Raw genomic sequence first — 6,527 nt, forward strand, 5'->3', positions numbered from 1 at the left:
TACAGCAGAGAAAATATATTCAGGAGTTGGTTTGGGCAGCAAGAGTTTCCAGAACACAGTAAGTGAAGCTGGTTCTGGGGATAGCCTCAACAGCCCCCTCACCAGGCCAGTTCCATAATGTAGTTCCAGGAGTTGTTTTGTGAACTAACATGGCTTCCTTAAACCTGCCTGGGAGATTTCTGTTATCTGCATCTGAAAAACTGACACAAGTATTGTAACTATGTCTTGCTAGATTTCCAAAAATATTCTTATTCTGCTATTTATTCATCTACCAATTTCAGAATCACCTACTGACTTCGTACCATGAAGGATGAGTATTCTGTTGTCTTAAACCACCCACTCATTATCCTACAGTTCCCCTTCTCCTGTCCTCGCTTAGTTCTACTATAATTTTTGTTAAATCAGTAATGATCATTATTATTATGAAAATATTATTCATAGATGAACTAAACAGTAGATATGATTACATTCCTTTGCTTTGGTACTTTCTGTGTTTTCTGGAGTTAAGTGTACTTTTTAAACTTTTTAAATTTCCTGTGTATGTTTACTATATCTTTATACACTTGAATATCCCAATTCCCACTGTATGTAGCTCAGACAAGTTAATTAATCTCCCTGTGCCTCAGCTTCTTATTGGTAAAATGTAGGTAAAAATAAGAGCCGCTCATGGGTTTTCATGAGGATTAAGTGAGTTAAGATATGAAAGAGCTTGGACAGTGCCTGCAGATAATAAGTCCTCAATGAGGGTTTGTTATTTTTTCCGCCCTCCAACAGTAGAGCCAAGGGAAGAGCTGGGTGTGGATGTCAGTGCTAAAGATTGTCTAAGTTTAAAAGAATTTTCTTCTGAGACTGAGATAAAACAATTTTTTTAAAGCTTTGGTTGAATTTGTTATAACATTGCTTTGGTTTTTGGCAGCACAGTTTGTGGGATATTAGTTTCTCAACCAGGAATTGAACCTGTACCCCCTGCACGGAAGGTGAAGTCTTAGCCAGTGGACCACCAGGGAAGCCCTAAACTGAGATAAAATTAAGACAGCTTCACAGTGGAGGGGAGATAAATGAACTCATTTAGCTTAGCTGGTAAAGAATACGCCTGCAAGGCAGGAGACCCCAGTTCAATTCCTGGGTCACGAATATCCCTGGAGAAGGGATAGGCTACCCACTCCAGTATTCTTGGTGGCTCAGATGGTAAAGAATCTGACTACAATGTGGGAGACCTGGGTTCGATCCTTGGGTTGGGAAGATCCCCTGGAGGAGGGCATGGCAACCCACTCCAGGATTCTTGCCTGGAGAATCCCCATGGACAGAGGAGCCTGGTGGGTTACAGTCCATGGTGTCGCAAAGAGTCAGACACGACTGAGCTACTAAGCACAGCACACAGCTAAATGGCTCCACTCTTCACACAAAGTAAGTATCTCATTCTAATGTTAAACACATTGGTCTATCCTCTCCTCTCATTGTATGTTTCCAGCTGCTTGTTACCCAGGTTTGCATTCTGAGGTCCCTCAGGGATATATTTCATCAGGATGCATGGCCCTGACTACGTTCAACTGTGATGCTTGTGTTTAGAAAAAGAAAATGAATCTAGAAGACGTCCAAGTGATGGCCAGGTGAGAGAGGGAATAAAAACACATTAAAAATATAGCTCCTTGGAAGGAAAGTTATGACCAACCTAGACAGCGTATTAAAAAGCAGAGACATTACTTTGCCAACAAAGGTCCATCTAGTCAAGGCTATGGTTTTTCCAGTAGTCATGTATGGATGTGAGAGTTGGACTATAAAGAAAGTCGAGCACTGAAGAATTGATGCTTTTGAACTGTGGTCTTAGAGAAAACTCTTGAGAGTCCCTTGGAGATCCAACCAGTCCATCCTAAAGGAGATCAGTGCTGGGTGTTAATTGGAAGGACTGATGTTGAAGTTGAAACTCCAATACTTTGGCCACCTGATGTGAAGAGCTGACTCATTAGAAAAGACCCTGATGCTGGGAAAGATTGAGAACAGGAGGAGAAGGGAATGACAGAGGATGAGATGGTTGGATGGCATCACCGACTCAATGGACATGAGTTTGGGTAGGTTCCGGGAGTTGGTGATTGACAGGGAGGCCTGGTATGCTGCAGTCCATGGGATCGCAAAGAGTCGGACACGACTGAGCGACTGAACTGAACTGAAAAATATAGCATCATCCAAAAGAACTCAAAGCAAGATCATGAAGAGATATTCAAACAACCCATGTTCATCATAGCATTATTCATAATATCCAGACATAGAAGCAACCCAAGTATCCATTGACAGATGACTGGATGAAGAAATTGTGGTATGTGCCTACAACAGAATATCACATACTACAACATGGATGAAACTTGAGAACATGACGCTAAATGAAAAAAAAAAGTCACAAAAGAACAAATCATCTATCATTCTACTCCCCATGAAGTATCTAAAGGAGTCAAAATAACAAAAACAGAAAGTAGAAAGGTAGGTAGTAATATGAGGAAATGTTCATGATACTAGTTACAAGAAAGAAACAGTTACAGATGTTTTGTTCAATTCAGGTCTTCTCCTGATTAGATGAGGTCCGCCACACCAAGAATCACAATCTGCTTTACTCTGTCTACAGATTCAAGTGTTAACATCATCAGAAACACCCTCACAGACATACCCAGAATAATGTTTGACAAGTGTCTGGGCATCCATTGGCTGAGCCAAGTTAGAACATGAATTAGCCATCAGAGTAGGCATCCCTATTGTATGCACAAAGAAACCAAGATTTAAAGAGAGTAAAGGACTTGTCAAAGACAAAGCTGGAAAACAGCTAAATTCCAGCTCAAATGGATCTGGTCCCTAAACTTTGACCATTGGACTATCCTACTTCATTTTAAAGACAAGTTTATGGAAGTTACACAGAATTGTATTTGTAGGTAGATAGACTCTTGAGAGTCCCTTATACTGCAAGGAGATCCAACCAGTCCATTCTAAAGGAAATCAATCCTGGATGTTCATTGGAGGGACTGATGCTAAAGCTGAAACTGCAATACTTTGGCCACTTCATGCGACAAGTTGACTCACTGGAAAAGACTCTGATGCTGGGAAAGGTTGGGGGCTGGAGGAGAAGGGGACGACAGAGAATGAGATGGCTGGATGGCATCACCGACTCTGTGGACATGAGTTTGAGTGAACTCCGGGAGTTGGCGATGGACAGGGAGGCCTGGCGTGCTGTGATTCATGGGGTCGCGGAGAGTCGGACACGACTGAGCGACTGAACTGAACTGAAAGATGGAAGCTATGAGAATTTTTGTTGTATTTAGAAAGTATTACAAACTGAAAAGAAACATCTTATGGAAATAACAGCATTTTACTGAAACTGGAAAGCAGGCACAAACCCGGCGGTGGCCGGGAGCCAGCAGGAAGCAGCTCGCGGTCCGGGCCAGAGGCCAGGCGTGGGGCATGCGCCCCCCTAGCGGGCCCTGCGCCCCCCGAGAGGGCCCCGCGGGGTGAGGATGGGCAGTAAGTTTCTGTACATACGTGAATGAGCCACCCGCCAGCCGACACCACACACACAGACACAGACACACACACACAGACACACACCCCTCCCAGTGCCCAGTGTGCGAAAGGAGGCGTCGCCCGCCTGCCACTAGCATGCCCCGCCAGCCCTCAGCCTGAGCCCAGCGGCGCCTGCCCCTGCCCCCGCCACCCTGCACTGCCCGGCTCCCCCGCGGCCCCCACACTGCGGTGCAGCCGGGCCCCCTCCCCACAGGGGCCGCCCGCACCGCCCCCTCCTGGTGCCCGGGGCGCCCCGGCCCGCAGGCCCATGAAGCTGCAGGCTGTGATGGAGATGCTCCTGCAGGCACACCAAGAACTGGAGGCCCGGCAGCCGCTGCCAACCCCCGAACCCCCAGTCCGCACTAGGGCGTTTCCGGAAGAGGACGGGGAGCCTGCGAGCGCCCGGGTGCAGCGTGCGCAGATGGCCGCTCTGGGTGCGGGCCGCTGACGCCGACCTTGGCCATGCGCCCAGTCCCAGCTCGGGGGACGGGCCTCCCGCTCGGAGGATGCGGCCCTGGAGGGGGCACCGGGCTTGTCCACCCTACCCAACCGAGGCAGGGAGGCAGCCAACCTCCCCACGGGCGATGGCCGCTTTGAGAATGCAGGCTCCGACGATGACCTGAAGCCAAAATGGGAGCAGGAGGAGCTGGAGGAAGACCTGAGGGACGACGAAGAGGACGAGGAGGGGCTTGCGCCCCCGGGCGCCCTGTTCCCCCGCGAGGATCAGCTGCTCCAGGCCTTCTGCGGTGACAGCGGATCCCGGGCACTGGGTGGCCAGGAGCTCCCGGACACTGGCCCGGCTGTCCCCGGAGGGGTTGCCCATCCTGCACCTCAGCTGCAGCCACCAGACCGCGGGGACTGGACGTATGAGGAGCAGTTCAAGCAGCTCTATGAACTGGACGCAGACCCCAAGAGGAAGGAGTTCCTGGATGCCTTGTTCAGTTTCATGCAGAAGGGAGGGACACCTGTGAACCGCATCCCCATCGTGGCAAAGCAGGTGCTCGACCTGTTCATGTTGTATGTGCTGGTGACGGAGAAGGCCGGCCTGGTGGAGGTCATCAACAAGAAGCCCTGTCGGGAGATCACCAAGGGACTGAAGCTGCCCACGCCCATCACCAGCCTGCCTTCACGCTGCGCACCCAGTATATGAGGTACCTAATATCAATAACCTCAGATATGCAGATGACACCACTCTTATGGCAGAAAGTGAAGAGGGACTAAAAAACCTCTTGAGGAAAGTGAAAGAGGAGAGTGAAAAGTTGGCTTAAAGCTCAACATTCAGAAAACTAAGATCATGGCATCTGGTCCCATCACTTCATGGGAAATAGATGGGGAAAAAGTGGAAACAGTGTCAGACTTTACTTTTTGGGGCTCCAAAATCACTGCAGATGCTGATTGCAGCCATAAAATTAAAAGATGCTTACTCCTTGGAAGGAAAGTTATGACCAACCTAGATAGCATATTAAAAAGCAGAGACATTACTTTGCCAACCAAGGTCTGTCTAGTCAAGGCTATGGTTTTTACCGTGGTCATGTATGGATGTGAGAGTTGGACTGTGAAGAAAGCTGATCGCTGAAGCATTGATGCTTTTGAACTGTGGTGCTGGAGAAGACTCTTGAGAGTCCCTTGGACTGCAAAGAGATCCAACCAGTCCATTCTGGAGGAGATCAATCCTGGGTGTTCATTGGAAGGACTGATGCTAAAGCTGAAACTCCAATACTTTGGCCACCTCATGCGACGAGTTGACTCACTGGAAAAGTCTCTGATGCTAGGAGGAATTGGGGGTGGGAGGAAACGGGGATGACAGAGAATGAGATGGCTGGATGGGATCACCGACTCGATGGACATGAGTTTGAGTGAACTCCGGGAGTTGGTGATGGACAGGGAGGCCTGGTGTGCTGTGATTCATGGGGTTGCAAAGAGTCGGACACAACTGAGCGACTGAACTGAACTGAACTGATACCCCTAGGAGTGTGAAAAGCATGGCCTCAGCAACCCCAACGAGCTCCAGGCAGCCATCCAGTGCAATTGGAGGGAGGGCCGACGCCAGAGCTTTGGGGGCTCCCTCTTTGCCTACTCGCCGGCCGGGGCCTACAGCATGCTGTCCTCACCCAAGCTGCCTGTGTCCTCCCTGGGCCTGGCCACCAGCACCAGAGGCAGCTCCATCACCCCAGCCGCCGAGACCAAGAAAGAAGAGGATGCAGCCATCCCCATCACAGTCCCCGGCTGCCTGCCAGTCTCCCTGGCAGGTCACCCTGTGGTGGCGGCCCAGGCAGTAGCAGCCCAGGCGGCTGCCCTGGAGCAGCTTCAGGGGAAACTGGAGTATGGGGACCCTCCCGAGAAGAAAATGGCCCTGGTGGCAGAGGAGCAGCAACAGCTGATGCAGTGGGCACTTCAGCAGAACTTCCTGGCCATGACGGCACAGTTGCCCATGAGCATCCGGATCAACAACCAAGCCTCTGAGAGCTGCCAGGACTCGGCTGCGAACCTGACCAGCACCACCAGCAGCAACAGTATTAGCAAATCAGTAGAGATTAACGGAATCATGTACACAGGAGTGCTGTTCTCCCAGCCGCAGGCCTCCACACCATGCTCTGCTCCCAGCAAAGTTGGAGGCGGCAGCAGCCGGCGAGGAAACAGCGGGACCAACAGCAGCAGCAGCAGTGCAGGCAGCCAGGCAGGGCCAGCAGGGATGTCTGCAGCCCCCCACATCTACCTCAAACAACTCATTGCCTTAATCACTACACTCTCCACCCTGGGAACCTGCCAGGGCAGGGGGGTCCAGGTGGGCCAAGCAGGTGCTGGGATGGCGGAAGATACCGGTGGGGAGTGGAGGTATCCACAGAGGAGCGACAGCTTAATGCCAAAAAGAAAGGAAAAATATATATACATATATATATATATGTTTATATATATACAGAAATTTTGATAAAATGGGAAAACCAAGGAATATATGAATTACTCAGGTTTCGGATATTCAGAGA

The 6,527-nt window shown here is 49.9% G+C and overlaps 1 pseudogene; it reads left to right on the top strand.

The window, feature by feature from the left end:
- The first annotated feature begins 3,770 nt into the window (after positions 1–3,770).
- Positions 3,771–6,281, top strand: LOC129541345 (AT-rich interactive domain-containing protein 3A-like; annotated as a pseudogene).
- The last annotated feature ends 246 nt before the right edge of the window (positions 6,282–6,527 follow it).

The sequence above is a fragment of the Moschus berezovskii genome, chromosome 4 (assembly GCF_049115385.1).
Source record: "Moschus berezovskii isolate FMDL1 chromosome 4, NW_MosBer_1.0, whole genome shotgun sequence".
Classification (NCBI taxonomy): domain Eukaryota; kingdom Metazoa; phylum Chordata; class Mammalia; order Artiodactyla; family Moschidae; genus Moschus; species Moschus berezovskii.